Source organism: Leptinotarsa decemlineata, unplaced genomic scaffold (genome assembly GCF_025532065.1).
Source record: "Leptinotarsa decemlineata unplaced genomic scaffold, Ldec_3_MD MMD2_tig00026328_RagTag_RagTag, whole genome shotgun sequence".
Taxonomy (NCBI): Eukaryota; Metazoa; Arthropoda; class Insecta; order Coleoptera; family Chrysomelidae; genus Leptinotarsa; species Leptinotarsa decemlineata.
In genome coordinates, this window is record NW_027412688.1 from 19,362,783 (window position 1) to 19,380,915 (window position 18,133).

Sequence of the window (18,133 nt, forward strand, 5' to 3'; positions counted from 1 at the left end):
TTCTGGGTAAAATATTGGAGCCATATTTCATCCATTGTCACATATCGACACATAAATTCGGATTTTTTATGGCAGGACAACGTCAAACACTGCTTAGATTCATCAATTCTTTTTGTTTTTGGTTGACTGTGAGCTCACTCGGCACCACTTTGAACACAGCTCTCGCATACCCAAATATACATGCACAATATGTCAAACACGTTCCTTTAATATGTTTAGAGCTTTTGCTATTTTAAAAAATTTCACTATGCGGTCATCCAAAATCATTTTGTGGACTTTCTTGATATTTCTTCGGTAACAGCCTCTTTGGGGAGTCCACCGCGTGCATCCTCCACTTCCTGGTGCAAAGTCCGAATAATGTATATCAAGCCAAGTCTTGGCTTCAACAGTATTTTTTTCACTAAAAAGCAATGCTTTATTAGCACAGGAAAATCCTTTCTAACTATTTTCTTCAATCTAAAAAAGTTCCTTCAGTCAAAATGTTCAATCACAAAAACTAATAGTCCTACAACTGTGAAACAACGTGTACAATTGTACACATGTCTATTGAAGGTTAGGGTTAACTTAAAATCATAAAGGTTTGATACTAGTAACGGCATCTGTGTGTTAGCCTACGAACTTTGCAGACCACCTAATACTAACTAAATTCTACATAAATAGTGCTTTATATTTCCGAAACTCTATTATATTGTTCAAATATTCAAATAGGTAGAAGGTCATATGATTCCCATCATTATATTGAAGAAAGTAATGATTAGGTAGAATTTAGTCAGTGTGAACACACCTGAGAAAGGCTATCGTATACTGAAACACGTGATGTGATTTTGTAAACTGTGTGAAAATGTGCGAATATATATTTTTTTCTATAATAACGGGAATATTAATATTCCCAAATAATTCAAATTATTTAAAGGAAATAAACAAATCTCTCTAAAATTTTATGGCCAAATAATCCTTCTGGTCAATTTCTCAAATATAAGTGTTTCTTCAAATATTTTACATCTATTTTGTTCTGAAACTAGTAAAATAATTTATATAAATTTATTGAAATCAGCAGTTTTTTTTCATTTTTTCATGAAAGAAAACATATTTTGCCATTGGAAATTCCACACAAATTCAATAATAACCCAAGCGTACACCTGTTACATAACATATAACTGTAACCCAAAAATGATGAATAATTCCCCGAATTTACACATAAGGTAAATAAATCATTCTGTCCTGAAGGCAAACAGTGTTTGTTAGTCATAAAAATGCGGAAAAGGCAATGACTCGTCTTCAGCAAGCAAGTTTTGTTTGTCGCAAACGAAATAAAGGAGTGGGCATATATTTTATGTATTATTGGGCATTGGACTCAAGTTCGTTTTTGGGGTCGATGAACATTTCTGCTGGGATGCGCTTCCAGATGGGTCACTTTACTGCCAGCGGTAGTTGAAATCAGAATGTGCATTCCAAACCAAACTGGTTGATCAATAAGATATGCATTTAAGTAATTTTTGATACATATGGAAACTGCGGGGTTATTCCATTAATTTTATAGACCTGCTGCAGCCACTTTTATAACCCACTGAAATCCTAATAATATCTCTGGGATATTTAAGAATACCCCTGTTTAATTTTTTTTTCACAGATGCACAAGCACTGCATTAACATCCTTAAAACGGTCAGATAGAGGTGCCTGAGCGAAAGTGGCGATTCACATTGTATTTGAAAAGTGTATTTCGAGGTGTGGATGAATTCAAGCGGACTAAGTCGATTTCACAAACTACACTGGAAACGATTTGTTCACATTTTTTTTTTATTTTTATTTTAAAAATTTCACGACATGTTTCGATATCCCAGTAGCTTTTTCGTAGTGAATAGGATACATACTTCGACTAAGTCACTAACTTTTCTCGTGAAACTACTTATAGAAGAAAGTCCTCAACCGTTCTTCGATATTGAGGCTATCAAGGTTGCTTAATGTTTCAATTCCCAATCATGAGATGGCTTATTCTAGATAGAATATGTGCAATGTTCTAAAAAATGAGAAATCAAAGCTTTATGAAGCATTAAACGTTGCAGTGATGTATACCAACTTTTTAATGCAAAATAATATTCCATGTTCCTAACGTAACCTAACCTAACCTAACCTGCCTTTGTTACTAGTGTAACGTGATTGTGCAAGACATTTTGTAATTCCATTTGATATCCAACAAATGAATCGATGCACCATGACCAAAAAACCCAAAAAGTATCTCTGTCGCAGTAACTTTTGGCCGTGAATTTGATCATAGAATCGAAGTTCAGTTCGTAAACCCTTATGCTAGACACAGTCGCAGACTTTGGAAACCCATTCGCAATGTTTCTCAATTGCATTGTTCCATGGATGGGTGACATTTGCAGAAAAGTCGCCTGTCGATCTTTGCTCCTGAACATCATATCGATGATCATCTGAAATAATGAAGCGTTTCAAATAGACAAGGTTATGTTGATTTGCTGTTTCCATCATAATTTTCAATATCAGTCATAGCGAAGAGAACTTCAGTTACTAGAAAGATTTTATTTTCTTTTAAAGGTATAGAGTCCAACAAAAAAAGTTGTGAGACAAATTCCACTTGTGTGGAACATTTTTAAAAACGATAACAGGTACTTCATCGGAGCCAGGCTGTTGTGGAACTAAGCACTCACGTGAATGGTCACCGACTAATGATCTGTTCAAACACCTAAAAACCCCTTCTGTAGCCGTTCACTGGAAGAAGACTTGGGGCAGTTCGGCGAAAAAATAAGAGATATCAGGTTAAGTCCAGAAGACATTCTGATGAACTTTGCCTCAGTATACTGAGGCAAAGAACAGCCGTAAAACGTTATTTTTGGCTTCGTTACGCTGATAAAACGATTGTAGTATACTGTAGTATACAGTTCCAGTGTTGGAAAATTGATATTTGTACCTGGAGAATAACATAATTTTTTATGCGGGTGTTGTGCAAGTGAGTCGGTAGAGCGAAATTTCTGTTTTTATGGTAATGGATGATAATATTATAATAAAAAAGCTGGCGAATATCAAAAACTTCTGCTTCGTTGAACAGAGTTTCAGTTGAATAATAAGGCGGTTTCGACAATTTTAATTTCAGGAACCTATTTGGTTTTTTAATTGATTTATTAATCTCTATGGCTTTACTCACCTTGTATTTTGATTCTTGTAGATTTTTTGTCCAAACAGACGTACTCACGGAGCCTTAAGTCAAAATTTCTACCGGTTTGGCCTATATATACTGCAGAGTATTCGCCACACTCTATTCTATATATACCTGATTTTTTCATTCTATCTCGTTTTTGTTTTGCATTGAACAGCATTCTGCCTAAATTATTATTACTTATGAAAGCTGTTGTTATTTTGTATTAATTCTACTACATTTACATGTATTGTGTTCTCTGATATTTGGATATAATTTACTTATAAGCATTTTATGAGTTTTATCTGATATTATCCTTTCTATTAAAGACACTGGCACCTAATTGTTTACAGCAATTTGTTTAATTATTTTTAATTCATCCTAGAAGTTCTTTCAGGTAAAGGGATTGCGAAAGCTCAAAGTATCATTGACCTAAGGGCGGATAATTTATGTGAGATTGGACTGAAAGAATCAAAGGAAATTGTACAGTCTGTGAAGGTGTTTTTCCGGTAGATATTAAATTGAAAATCATTAATAACCCTTGAAATATTCAAAACTAAGAAGTTGAGCTCATTGTTTTCTTTGATTTCTACTGTGGATCTAATTTTGTTATGTTATGTTTTGTTATTGGAGAAAGAGGGTTGATGAGGGTATTTTGAAGTGGGTCCATGAAAGTATCTGCTAGAATGGGACATAATGGTGAGCTCATATGTCTTCTATGGGATGATTATAATAATAATGAGAATAATTATAAATTTATTAACATTGTGAAATGGAGTTCGCCCTTATCTCATGAGACTTCATCCTATTTGAGATAATGTAAGTTAGAGGCTACGTCATAAGAAGAAAATGGTTCAATTTATTTCAAGCCATATTTCTATTAGAAATATATTTTCGCTATATTGTATGGAAGAAATAACTTGTCTTGTCGTCTGCATACGAACTATAACCCCAAAAATGTAAACGTGTGCGAGCTAATATTTAACGAGGTGTTACGTTCGATATGCGATTCCTAGTACGAGTCCTTCGTCCACAAAATAGCATAAAAATACAGAAAAACGTGTTTTCATGGTTTTTCTGGTGATTATACGGTTATAAACAGTATAGGTGACAATTTTAGTATCTAACATTCAGATGTTTTCGACTTTTGCTTCGATATTTGAAAACCAACTTTTGGCACGACTAAGACTTCTGGTCTAGATTCCTGACCAAACTAGCTTGGAAGGCAATGAGGCTGCTGACACCCTTGCAAAGGAGGGTGCTACAGTGCTGCAAACAGCTTCATCGGACCAGAACCTGTCATTGGCATCGCTTTAGGCTTTGCCAAACAAAGATTCAACATCTGGATGGCAAGAAGATTTATGAATTTCTGGCAGAATCTTCCCTTCAAGCTTGATACTAAACAGTTGTTGGACTACAATAGGGATGAACTACGATGTCTAACAGGTCTAACTGTCATTTGAATCATCATATGCAGAGATTGGGACTGTCGGAAGACAGTGTGTGTCGCCTCTGTTTGGAAAATGATGAAACTGCAGAGCACATACTTTGTGCCCGCCCCGCTCGAGACCGAATCAGGTTTTTAGAGTTCGGCAGAGCCGTACTCTTACCATCTGATCTGAAAGACCACTCACCATACAAACTAATCGGCTTCGTTGAGAAGCTGGGATTATTTGGTCGAGTATGAGCCACAATGAACCCTTGCAGGTTGTGGTGGAGGGTCGAATAGACCTACTCACTTTGGACCTAAGCTAACCTAAGACTTCTTACCTTTGGACGATAATGGTTGGAAACTCTCTTGAAATACTTGGAAATAAATTGATTCTGAAAGTCTGAAAATTCACTGAATGATCAGATAGAATTCTTTCCCTGTATTCAATATGTTTTCTAATGTGAAAATTGGTAATTATTAAATTACATACCAATTTGATGAAATGGTAAAATTTCTTTCGCAATGTTTGAATTTTTAATTAATCTGTACCTATACTCTGGCAAAATTATAAACCATTAAGGTGCATTTTCACCGGAATCGGCAAAGCCGATCGGGGCCGATCGCCAAAGCCGATCTGCAAAGTATATCACCCTCTTTACGGTTTCCACCAAATTGACATTATTTAGCCATTCGACATCAAAATGTTCGATGAAGACGACGCGATTCTTGCCTCTACAGCATACATAATTATTGCAGCTCAAAAAAAGCGTCGTCGACGACCAAGACTTTGGGTTAGACTAAGTGTTCAAAGCAGAAAAAAATACGGTGAAAGTGATTTTTACAAGGACTTGAATTTAGAATACAGAAGTAACGGTGGTTTCAAAAACTTTTTCCGAATGTCTTGCAGTGCCTTTCAACACCTACTTCAAATGATAGGACCTATATGATTAGTAAGCAGGACACACATTATTGAAAGGCCATCTCTGCTCAAGATCGTCTAGTTATAACCTTACGGTTTTTAGTGACTGGTGATTCTCATCACTCACTCATGAATTTTTTTTAAACATAAACCGCAGTTATTTCAAGAACCATTCTAGAAGTATGTACTGCACTTATTGAAGTGCTTCAGGAATACGTAAAGGTAAGTTTTTTGTTTCATTAAAGTATTATTCGAGGAGTAGACCGCTGCGCAAAACCTATATATCAGACATCCCCCTATTACCGTATTGAAGTATATCCCCGGACATCCCTTGGATATCCTGGAAATTCACAAGTTTATGCACCAGACATCCCCAGCGGTTTACCCCTCGGTATTATTCCTTTCTAATAATCATATTTCGTAAAGTTATAATTATTAGCTACAGGAAACTGATTTTTTAGATTAAATAGATTTTCTAAAATGTGCTGATAAAAAAGTTATAATTTGTTGAAATGAAACAAGTGCTTTATTTATAATATTAACATTTTTACAAAATAATAATAACAGTTTTATAGCTTAAACTATAAGTCAAGCAGTAGGGAATCAGTGGTTAATTCGTTTTCTATTGTTGAGTATGATGAGAGAGGCGTGGCGACATACTGCGGTGAAGCAGAAGATACTGAATATGTCTGGCCCAAGAAATATAAGGTGTTGATTGGCTGTGCTGCTATATGTGAGCTCTGAAAAGGTACAGATGGTTCAGAAGATGGAAAGTTATTTTGGGGCCACTGGGTCGTGGATATATTCAAATTTAAAACAGATGGCATAGGTAAAAAGGAGGATGTTGGCGCGTTGTATTTTCCTAGTCTGGCCTCGAAAAGAGTAGGGTTTATAATTTGTTGTGCCACGATCTTGGAATTCTGTTAGTACTTTGCGCAGTTGAGCGGCCACTTGTTCCCCAAGCAAGGTATATTTGTCTCTTGCTTGCCTGGATTCATGTATATGTTTCAGGCTCCTGAAACTGCATGCTCAGTTTTGGGTGTTTTGGAACGCTGCTGTTTTGTTTGGGAAACAAATTTTCGTTTTTCGCTAGTGCTAGGTGTTATCACATCCTTCTCTGCAAATGTCGCTGTGTTTCTATTGTCAGATCTCTCTTCATTATGATCGATGTCCTTGTTGTCAACCTCACTTTCTTCTTGTGATTCCTGAAACACCATTTTGAAACATTAAACTTTTCAACATGTTTATACCAATTTAACCTTTTTTTAGATGCCTCGGAACGAGTTGGAATGGAAAAGAACCGCCCAGGTCAATTACAAGAGATGGAATTTTCCAAATTGCGTAGATGCAATGAACGGGAAACGCATAGCTATCCAAGCTCCAATAAATAGTGGCAGCGAAGTTTTTAACTATAAACTTTAGCTTAGTGCTTTTTGCTGCGGTTGACGCGAATTTTAATTTCATTTACGCCAAGGTGGGATGTCAAGGGCGTATATCTGATGGAGGTGTTTTTAGTGACACTAGAATAAGCAATCTACTTGAAGGTGGACAATTGAACATTCCCCCTGGTAGTGAGCTTCCAGGAAGTAATCAAACTGCACCTTATGTTTTCGCGGGCGACGATGCATTTCCACTCACAATAAATATAATGAAGCCTTATCCAGGAATCCAGGAAAAAGAATCACAAAAAAAAATTTTCAACTATCGTCTGAGCAGGGTTAGAAGAATGTCGGAAAATGTGTTTAGAATCATGTGTAGTATATTCAGATCATTGCGGAAACCTATATTATTACAGCCAGAAACAACCAGAAAAGTAGTGATGGCAATAGTTTATTTACATAATTTTCTCAGGAAAGAATCGTGCGATATATATATACTCCCCCGGGATCGTTCGACATTGAATGTCTAGACTCGGGAATGATTACTCCGCTATTCATTTACGTAGGATAGTAAGACGACGTGCACTAGATGCTCAACGCGTGAGAGACAAGTTTAAAGATTATTTTATAATACCAGAAGGCAAGGTTCCGTGGCAATATCGATTGTGTCAAAGGCTCTGTCGACGACATCGGCAGTCTGAAAAAAATCCATCTTATATATGAAATACTATTAGAAGAACTTCAAATATTATAAACTATTATTTTGTTGATTCCAAAAGTATAATAATAATAAAATAAATAAACAAAACTTTTAAGTTGAATGATTTTATTAAAAATTGCACTAAAAATTTAAAAATAATTTGGCAGATCTCTGTTTATTACAGTTCAGATTTAACAATAGAGTTTATGGCACAATATATATTTTTATTTCTGACCGGGAGCTTATAAGCTTATATCGTCATAGTTACGCTATCAATAAAGAGGGTCATAACTTCCTTGGGACATTATAGATTTTATAATTCCCTCTACCTTTCACAAGTAAAAATAAATAGAAATGAAAACTGAACCATATTTTATTTATTCACGTCATTACAAATAATAAATGTACAATTTTGAAATGTTCCCTGAAAATTACTTCCGCCACTGGAAACAATTACTACCAAATCTACCGAAAAACATAGAAAATTCCTTACCAGTTCTTGAAAATATGCCAGAAATACAGTTTCAGTGACATCTTTTGGCATAACATTTTTCCGTGTCAGCCAGTCCAGATATATCTTGTATTCTTTTTGGTATACGGCTTCACTTTTCGATGGAATTAATGATTCTCTTGCTTGTTCAGCTTTTTTCAAAATATCCTCCATTATATTTGGGGTAGAAAACACGTTTTCACCGCAAACACAGCTTGATAACAAAGTTCTGTTTATAAACAAGTAACATAGCAACAACCTAGCAACAAGAAAACTCTACTATAATCAACGGTACCTGATTCAAATATACCAGGAAGGTAATGAATTGGTACATTTTTTCGTTTCAAAAATGAACGAAATTTTATTGAAATCGGTCAGAAATAAAATTATCTATGTACCACGGGAATTAATGAGCCTTAATAACCTCAGGCAATTGCTGTCCCTCGGGCCAGAGGCCCTCGGGACGCAAACTTTGCCATCGGTAATTAAGGCCCTCCTAATTCCCTTGATACATAAATAACTATTAAGTTGGATATAAAATCGTGGCGTGATTATTAAAGATACCCATCAAATACAAAATGCATTCGCGCGACGATTTTATATCGAATTACATTAATGCGCCAAATTTCATTAAAATCGGTTCACGGGAAGTGTATCAAAAGTGAATCGCAAGATTTGATGGACAGTTAGACAAGTTCTGTGACGGTAAATAAAATCGTTTAAAAATAAAGCTCTTTGTATTTGTTACTTACCTCTGTATCCTGTGTTTCCTCAGGCTTATTTTTGTCTGCTAGAAACATCATGGATTTAAATGCAAACCATCTACTTGTATAAACATCCTCTAATCCATCGCCGGATTTGCAAGTTTTTACTTTTTTTAATTCTCTGCTGAAGTGACTTTGCAAATAGCGAATTGTTTTCGGTCTTATTTGCATTCAACTCATGAGCAATTTCGCCTTTTTATGACGATCGGCAACACGTTTCCACAGATTCGGCTTTGCGGATCGGCTCTGCCGATCGACTATGCCGATTTCGGTGGAAACGCACCTTTAGATAGGTATCTCTTTTTATAATGCTTGAATTTTTAACTAGTTCATACCTGAACTGAGGTAAAATTTCATCATTCATTAAGTAGGTGGAAAGTCATACAATTTTAATTTTTATATCATATGAAGCAGTATTAACACACCTGAGGTAGCTATTGTATAGCTAAACACGTGTTGCGGTTTTGTAAACTGTCAGTGAAAACCTCACAATGAAGTGTTACTTGAATATATAGCATATCTTTCTCGATTATACCTACATGGATTTCGATGAAATTCAAGCCAATGATGAATCGAAACCTTTCGAATTCACTGGAGTGTTATTATCTGTCGTTTAATAACGAATGCTTAATTTCGATAGAAACCGTGTAAAAATCACATTAATCCTTGAAACCGAAAACTCATTCATGAAATTTTGTATTCAAGTAAACTTCTCAAATGTCTTCACGATGAAAAATAAATTACAATAAGTTGAAAGATATACAGTGTGACCCATTTTTAATGGAAACAATCCCCTAAAATTTGAAGTTCTAAATCGATTTTAATAATTTTTTTTAAATGTCAAGTACTAAAAGGTATACCTTGGGACAAAATTTGAAATGTTTATTAAAGTTTCAGGGCATACTACGATATTTTTTCTTAATCGAAAATCGGGATTTTTCATTAGCGATTTTTTTATTGAGAAAATCACTACGCCACTGGATTCAGTGCCTCTAAATAGGTGTGACCAAAATTTCACGAAAAAATATTCATTATTAACAAAGTTATGACAACTGAAAAATTCGAAAACTCACACAGCTAACAGTCACAATATATCTTTTTTTTATGATTTCAACAATAAAGTGCCGCCAGATGAAAAAAAAAACAAATAGCGTGAATATTTTTAATGAAAATAACGGAATTACATTCACACAATTCAACTAGCAATGAAGCAAAAAATTTTAATAAACGTAACTTATAACTAATTATTGAAATGTTTCGATTCAGTGCAACAATTAATTCTAACTCATATTCTAGTAGCCTCTACTAATCCACCACGTATTTCGATACATGTGTCGTAGCGCTTACGAATGTTTTTGATTACGTTCCTTAGTTCTTGAGGGCTAATATCTGCACATACCTGTCGAATTCTTGCACAAAGTTCATTTGTATCTCTTGAGCGGTTTTTGTAAACCTTTTGTGTGAGAAGTCTCCAGAGAAAAAAGTCCAAAACTGTGAGGTCTGGAGATCTGGGTGGCCACTCTATAAACGGACTACCATGGCCTATCCATCGGTTTGGAAAATGTTCGTTAAGCCATTGCCTCACAGCTCTGGCATAATGAACTGAACACCCATCTAACAGGACAATTAAATTTGATCGTTCATTGATTGGCAGCTCGTGAATAACATCCCGAAACCTCGGCGCTACGTGCCTCAGGATATAAAAATGCTCGGTAAATAATAGCTCACTTCTCACCCTAGGTATATAATATGCTATTCTATTCAAAAAGCAATACGCTTTCCCGATCTAACTACCTACCGTTGGCGCTTTTGGCCTCCGTCTTCCCTAGGTTATACCCCTGAACATGGGTCCAACCGGTATTTGGATTGTATTTGCTGCATACACGAATGCAGTTTGTGTGCGGTGCAATGCATTCTAGAGTGGGCGCTCTGATCATCGGATGCACCCGGTTACAATTCGAAATTTATATACTCGTTCGTGACGGGTGCATTCGATTATCACATTTTCCAGAAAAATTTGCACGCCATTTTATTATTCATGGCCACTTCTTTCGCAGTACTCGTAAGGCATTGCCAAAAAAAAAGGTGGGCACTTGATTGTTTCTGGGAATATGATCGCATTCAAAAAGGTAGTTAATCATTGCTACTCTGATAATGGTGTATCCTGTGGCGGAGGAAACCATTATTCAAACAACAATTTATGTATCATTAATGATAATATTCACTGAGTAGCCCTAAGAAGTAGAGAACACAAGATGAAAAGTCGTACGTGTTCAATTTGAACTTGATTTCGTTGAACGAAAAGATTTTGTTCAAAATGTTTATTCAATGAGTCTTTATGTTTATAGAATAACTGACAAGAAAGAAATATTAACAGAATATTGGAGCAGAAAGGTGTTTCTATCTGAAAGCAGACAAGGGCAATAAGCTTATGCTATTAGACAAGTCAGATTACTGTCATCAGAGAATCATTTCAAAGAATTTTTTTTTGTGAGGGACTCAATATTTTATGCTGTTTTTTGGGTTTATAACCTTCCACAATTTGAAAAAAATAAAAGCTAAATCAATAGAGAATCTGCTGGAGTGTAGTAAAAGGCAAACTGAAAAGTTCACCCCAAAAAGTTACTACGCAATGTAAACTAAAAGTCCAACCAGTCAGTAGTACCTTGTCGTATTCATACATTTTATCTATGCATTGAAAAGTATCAATTGAACATTGAATATTGAACTTAGCTTTCTTAAGTGTGACGTTTCGGAAAATCTCGCCTCAAATTTCTTTTGACAGAAATCAAAAAATGAAATGTCCAGATGTCACACGCGACAGTCTACATGAACACACATACTGGATGTTTTATGGGAATTTAGTTCTTTTTAAGAGTAGGTACTTTACTCCTGTCTCAAAATCAAATATTTGAAGGCTCCTCGTATATTACGTGTTGTATATACTAATGTTGTTGATGCATGTTTAGTTTTAGGGGATGAATAAACATTTATCAAGAATAATATTTTGTCTAAAAACTCTTAATAAATAAGTTTTCCATATGGTGCATACTTTGGGGATGACACTGTATATCAATAATATAGACAGGAAAATTCCATATTCTACATATAACTGCCTATGCAGATGATATTAGTTTGGTGATGTCTGTCAAAGCGACGAATGAATAAACACGAAAATGCGAATATACTCTAGATGTAGTTTCAAACTATTTCAATTTTGTCATGACCTGTTTTTCGATGTGAAAAAAAATCAGTTAATCCGATTTCACAACTATCAGAATGAAACCGATGATATTCAGGTGATTGTTAATGACTATATTTGAGAAACACCCATGATACTGTTAAATTCTTAGAAATTCAAATGGATGAGAGTCTTTCTATACCAACTTATGGTTATTTATAATGACCAAGTCGAATCCAGGTTGCACTATGGGGCAACTTGGCAATGAGTAAACATGTGTTCATCCAACAAAAGGCTATCCTACGCTTGTTATGCACTGTTTGGAACCTTTGGTGTAGTAATGAATATTGCTGGCGTTTTTTCCCAAAACCAAACCGTCATTTTAACACCTCGACACGTGTTTCGATCACCAAGTGTTCATCTTCAAGCCAAGTGCCCATCTTCAAGAGGAAGATCAAACTGAGTTTGATCTTCTTCTTGAAGATGATCACTTGGTGATCGAAACACGTGTTGAGGTGTTGAAACTACGGTTTAGTGTTGGGAAAAAACTCCAGTAATATTTATCCTACGCTGTTTGTTCAACGTTCCTCGATAGTATAAGTGCTAAGTATAAGATACCTCAAAGTGCACCAAAACGTGTAGGACCTAGAATATACAACTTTTCATCAAATAAATTGAGGTCAATCTGCAGACTTTCCTTGTTTAAAATATAACTGAAATTATTTCTGTTAGAAAGCTGTTTTTATACTTTTGACGAGTTTTTAAATACAAAAATATTATTTGCTACTGTGTAAATTTTTCTTGTTTATTCTAGTATATATAATAAGTAATTTGAATTTGATTATAAAAAAAATACAAATTTGCAAGTCCATGTTTTGGTATCTAGCCATAACTTTCAATTGTAAACAACTTTTCTCAATTACATTTTGCTGAATTTTCTGAAATAAGGGTACTTTACTCTTGTACAATTAATACATATCTCTTTCTGAAATCCAGCAGCTTCAGGGTATGTACGGGGGCGGAGCTCCATACATGAGAACAATACTCCAAAAAAAGGTCTTTTCTGAGCTCTATAAAGCATCAAAAGTTGCTTAGGTGTGTACAGTTTTCTGGTTCGGAACGGCGTTCCAAGCTTTTGAGAAGCAGCGTTTGCAATTCCAGCGACATGATGGTGCCAAGATTATATTGGTGTCCATTTTAACCCCCAACAAACTTATTATATCCGGTTCAGAAACATTTATCTTTTTGAAGAAAAATTGATGCCTGGGTTTTTTGTGGCATTGAATTGTACCTGGTTATTTCCACTTTAATTTGAAATTACTTCTAGATCCTCATCAAAATATTGAACCTATTGCTGTCGGTGAAGAGGTTCATCCGCAGTCGATGTCCTGAAATCAAAAATGTAATGACAAGACAAGTGTGCTGTCGTCAGCAAAGCAATATATTGGATCCTTTTCCAATAAGTCATTGGTATACAATGAAACGAGAGTTGAAGACAATATGGATCCCTGGGAAACACCAGCGTTGATGGTGAAAATATTCGACAGATATCCATCGACGGTCACTTGCAGGGAACGTTCTTTCAGGAAGCTGAGAAGCCATACACAAAAATGATTCGACAAGCCATGGCATCGAAGTTAGCCAGCAAACCCTCATGTCACCGGCCTTAGAAATATCAAGCGCAACAGATCTTGACTCTCCATGTTTCTCGATTGTATTATTTCAAATATGGGTGACATAAGATAGAAGGTCGCCTGTTGATCTTTGTTTCCGAAAGCCATATTGATGATCACTAAAGATGTTGAAGCCTTCCAAATATTTGAGGATGTGGTGATTTACGGCTTTCTACATGATTTTATATATCACCGAAAGCAAAGCGACTGGTCTATATAGTTATTTGTGAGAGTTTTCTTGCCCTATTTGGGAATAGGCTGAACGCGAGCAATCTTTCAACAAGACGGAAAAACTCCTTTCTTATAAAACAGGTTGGTTGAAAAGTCTGCAAAATACTGAGTTCATTTGCGCACTTTTTAAGTACGATGACGGGCACTTCATCAGGACCAGAGGCCTTGTTGATATTGAACTGTTTCAAAATTCGTCTGACTAGATGCTGTCGAAATTGTGGATTCTAGTGTGGAAATAGTGTGTGATGCTTTTCCCAGAAAATCGACTGTGGGGTGGAACGCAAATTGTTCAGGTAGTACCTAGATTTTTGAGAAAGTTTTTGACTTTCTACTACTCCATCTTGATACAAAAAAAGGGATGAGGGAATCTTCCAAAGAAGTAACTTTCAGACACAAACTGAAAGAAAGTCATCGGTGTATACCAGTGAGGGTGATAGTGTTCCATGTAAGTGCAATTTATTACCATTCATTCAAAGTAGATCTCATGTGAATGATATCTGATTTTTATTCCACAACGAATGTTTGAAATACAAACTGAGTAGAGAAAAGTATCTTCTGTATAATTCAGTGTTCATATAGAAGTATTTGTTTCGAAATAATTTTTTTCTTTCATGTAATTCAATGTTTATATGAAAGTAGCTGTTTCAGGGGGACTTTCTTTCAGTTTGTGTCTGAAAGTTACTTATTTGCATGATCTACACATCCATGTATAGAGTTACTCATTTTCAAATTGATTACTTTCTTCCTTTCTTTGGAAGATTCCCTCATCCCTTTTTTGTATCAAGATGGAGTAGTAGAAAGCCAAAAACTTTCTTTCCCAAAAATTAATCACTCCTAAAAATATAACCCCTTCAATTCAAATACCTAGATTTGTTTTTTCTATGGCTGTTGTTGCAATTGAACCATCCGCTTGTGTTAGTGTTGGAATTGTGGATTTTGTAAAATTCTGATCAACAGCTTTCAGCTACCGACTAGAAGGATCTAGACCGTTGGGATTGTCAATCAGTTCATTCCTAATTTTTTGATTCTTTGCTTTCATTTATCCTAAGTTTGCAGCTGTTGCGAGCATTAAAAAAAAATCTGTTTAAAATCTGTTTAAAAGCTGTCGCACCCCTACGAACGACAACCCTCAGAAGTCGAAACTTGTGCGAGCCAAGGATTAACGAGGTCTTACCTTTTAACGTGTGATTCCTAACACGGGTTGTCGGTAGCAAGTGAAGATCGATCGTTCAGACTAGGGCTTGAACCACCGACCAACACGGCAGTCAATTCGAGTGAGTGAACAAAGCACCCACGCCGAACCGCTTGGCTAACCGACTGATTAACAAACCTAGTTAGGTTTTCGGCACTGGGATTTTTGCACCACTGTCGGTAGGCGAGATTTTTGGAGGCGACAGCTTGCTCGCCATTTTTGTCGAGCCAAGGTTTGCCGTTTCCTTGGAAAAGAAATATATACATCCATAGATAAAATAATAACCGAGACTTAGAAAGCACAAGTTGATGGATTTTTAGAGCTGAAACAAACATCTAGACAGGAGAAATTTCGGAAATGGTTTTGAAGACCCTCCCATTCAGCTGATCTGTGATGCCAAACTTTGCGCGGCTTAGATTGTTCCCCGACATTTATCGGTAACTCACTCATGGTCAAAAGATCCCAATGGAGAACTTACGGTGACTGTGTGAACTTCTGGATTGGTTGTTAGGTATAGATCCAGAAGACTAGCATATTCTCCATCACGGTCATTCTCATGAAAAGAGGTGATATTGGTCCCAATAACTCGTTTGAATAGTTTCAACAACAACTTTATTTTAATTTTTTCCGAGTATTGAATACAAAGAAATATAAAAAATTTCAAAACTAGGGAAATTGTTTTCGAAAGAGTTAAGATTAATTTGTGTTCGCTATTCCTTTAAAATTACAACGTGGAATCTGTAAAATGACATACTTTCTCAAAAAAAAATGATATGAAGATTATTTTCAAGCAATGGATCCCTAGTAACACTGTCGCATTACTTTTTAATAATAAAAAACTCAATCATTTTGAATCCCTTTCTGGGAAAAAAATAATTCCGTCAATAAAATCTGGTTCTGTTCCATGTTATAATTATGTACAGAGTGGCTCAAATTGGTCATTTTCACAAGGAAACTCCTGTGTTTAAAGTAGATAGATGAAAACTGTTATCTCTGTCTGAGAGTCAAATTTTATGACAAACTTAATGGTGAAAACTGCATATCCATATCTATCATTGTTTTTGAGATTCATCATGTTTTTCGAAAATGTGCATTTTTGAAAATGCACATTTTCGAAACTGCAACTTTTTTCCTGTCGTAAATTTTTTGTTTCTATGAAAACATTTCTGAAGAGCTTTGTTTTACGTAGAGTTCAATAGTATAAAAACTTGATTTTCCAAATGATATATTCATGCATATTTCAATAGACCTCAAAATTACCTTTCCAAAAATGTAGCACCCTCGATGTTTTGCTAAAGTCATCTTTGAAATCAGAGCTTCTAGTTTTTGCATGTAAATTTTGAAACGCACACTTTGATCAAGTAGGCTTTGGACGACGCGGCGATAAAACAGAGAGAAATTGTTCAGTAGTAGCTATCAAATGTTGAAAAATCTTTTCACATCAGTAATTAAAACGCATAGTTTCAATAAAACCGATAACAATGTATACTATATTTACTACTGATAAATGAAACTTCAATAATAATAATAATTGGAAATGTCTACCAGCATCTCCTACACAAGCGACACCGTTTCTGAACTTTTTTGTCGAATTAATTAGTTCAACAGGAGTAAGAGAATCAAAACTTGGAATCACTACCGCTTCCAAATCGTATCTAGGATTGGTCAACAATTCCGAAATAAGATCTTTCAACCTTCCCCGGAGGTAAAAGTCCATAGGCATTAGATCCCGTAACCTGACCGGCCAATGGTTGGGTCTTCTTTTGACTATACAATTATCAACATTTGAAGCCAAAAAGTAGGTAACAATTGGCGACGTCGAAAATCACAAACATCCCTACATAGGAGATAGGACTACTAGACGAGGATTCGTCATACCATAACTATAAGCTATTCACATAAGGAATAGGCAAGAGGGAAAGTCCTAGCTGCGCGTTTCAATCTTCAGGACCATATCACAACGGAAATAATGGAAGTCCTGAGGGTAGTAGACTATGCGATAGAAGGTTTCAACCTGGGCAAAGGATACTACTAGCCATATTGAGCAACTTTGTCTACTCGAAACCAATGATGAGAATAATCAAATATTTTCTAGCAGACCGACGATACCGTTGCAGAGTAGGACAAGAACTCTCTGCCATACGACTTCTGGAAGCAGCGGTCCCACAGGGTGCAGTCCTTTCCCCACACATCTTCTCGGTATACACAGCAGACGTGCTCAAGTCAGAAAACAACTTCAACAAGTTGGCACACTACGCGGACGACACAGCTCTACTGGCGAGATCAACTAGCCACGCGCTAGTTACAAAGATACTTGCAACAGCAAGCTGACAGATTAGTGGAATGGGCCATACTTTGGAAAATCAGTATAAACTCTGACAAAGCGATACTTCGCAGCGATATACAGACGTAGTTTCCAGACGTTCATGAACGCTTGCTTACGAGCTGCCATTCACGCTCCAAGATGCATGCCTAATAGATGTATCTACCAGGACCTGAACCTCAATCTCCGTTACGTAGACGCATAGATGAGAGAGCATGCCGAAAATGTATTCGAAAGGATACGAACACAAGCCAGTCCAGCGCTGCGTGACCTACATGAAGCGCTCAACAGTAACGACTCCAGAATTAGCGAAAGTGGTAAACATATAAGGTTCACGAAGCAGAACCAACGAGAGTCGCTGTCAGGCGGTTCCGGTAAGTATTAAAACTTATATACAGATTGCTAACACACACTTTCATACAGATACATACATATATAATTCGCGACTGAAAGACACTTGTTACCGGTGAGGTTAAAGGGACCCCCCTACAATCATTACACAGTAAATTCACGACAAATACAATCAACAGATCACAAGAGTGAAAGCACCTGAAGGCTGACTTTTGACCGCAGGAGGTCCTCCAGGGATGAGTGGGGGTAGATGGGCGTGATTCTAGCTTCTGCACACAGTAACCGTGTGGGGAAGATTCTGTCAGGAAACTCAACTCCGGGGGGTATGGGGGGACTTAGGTAT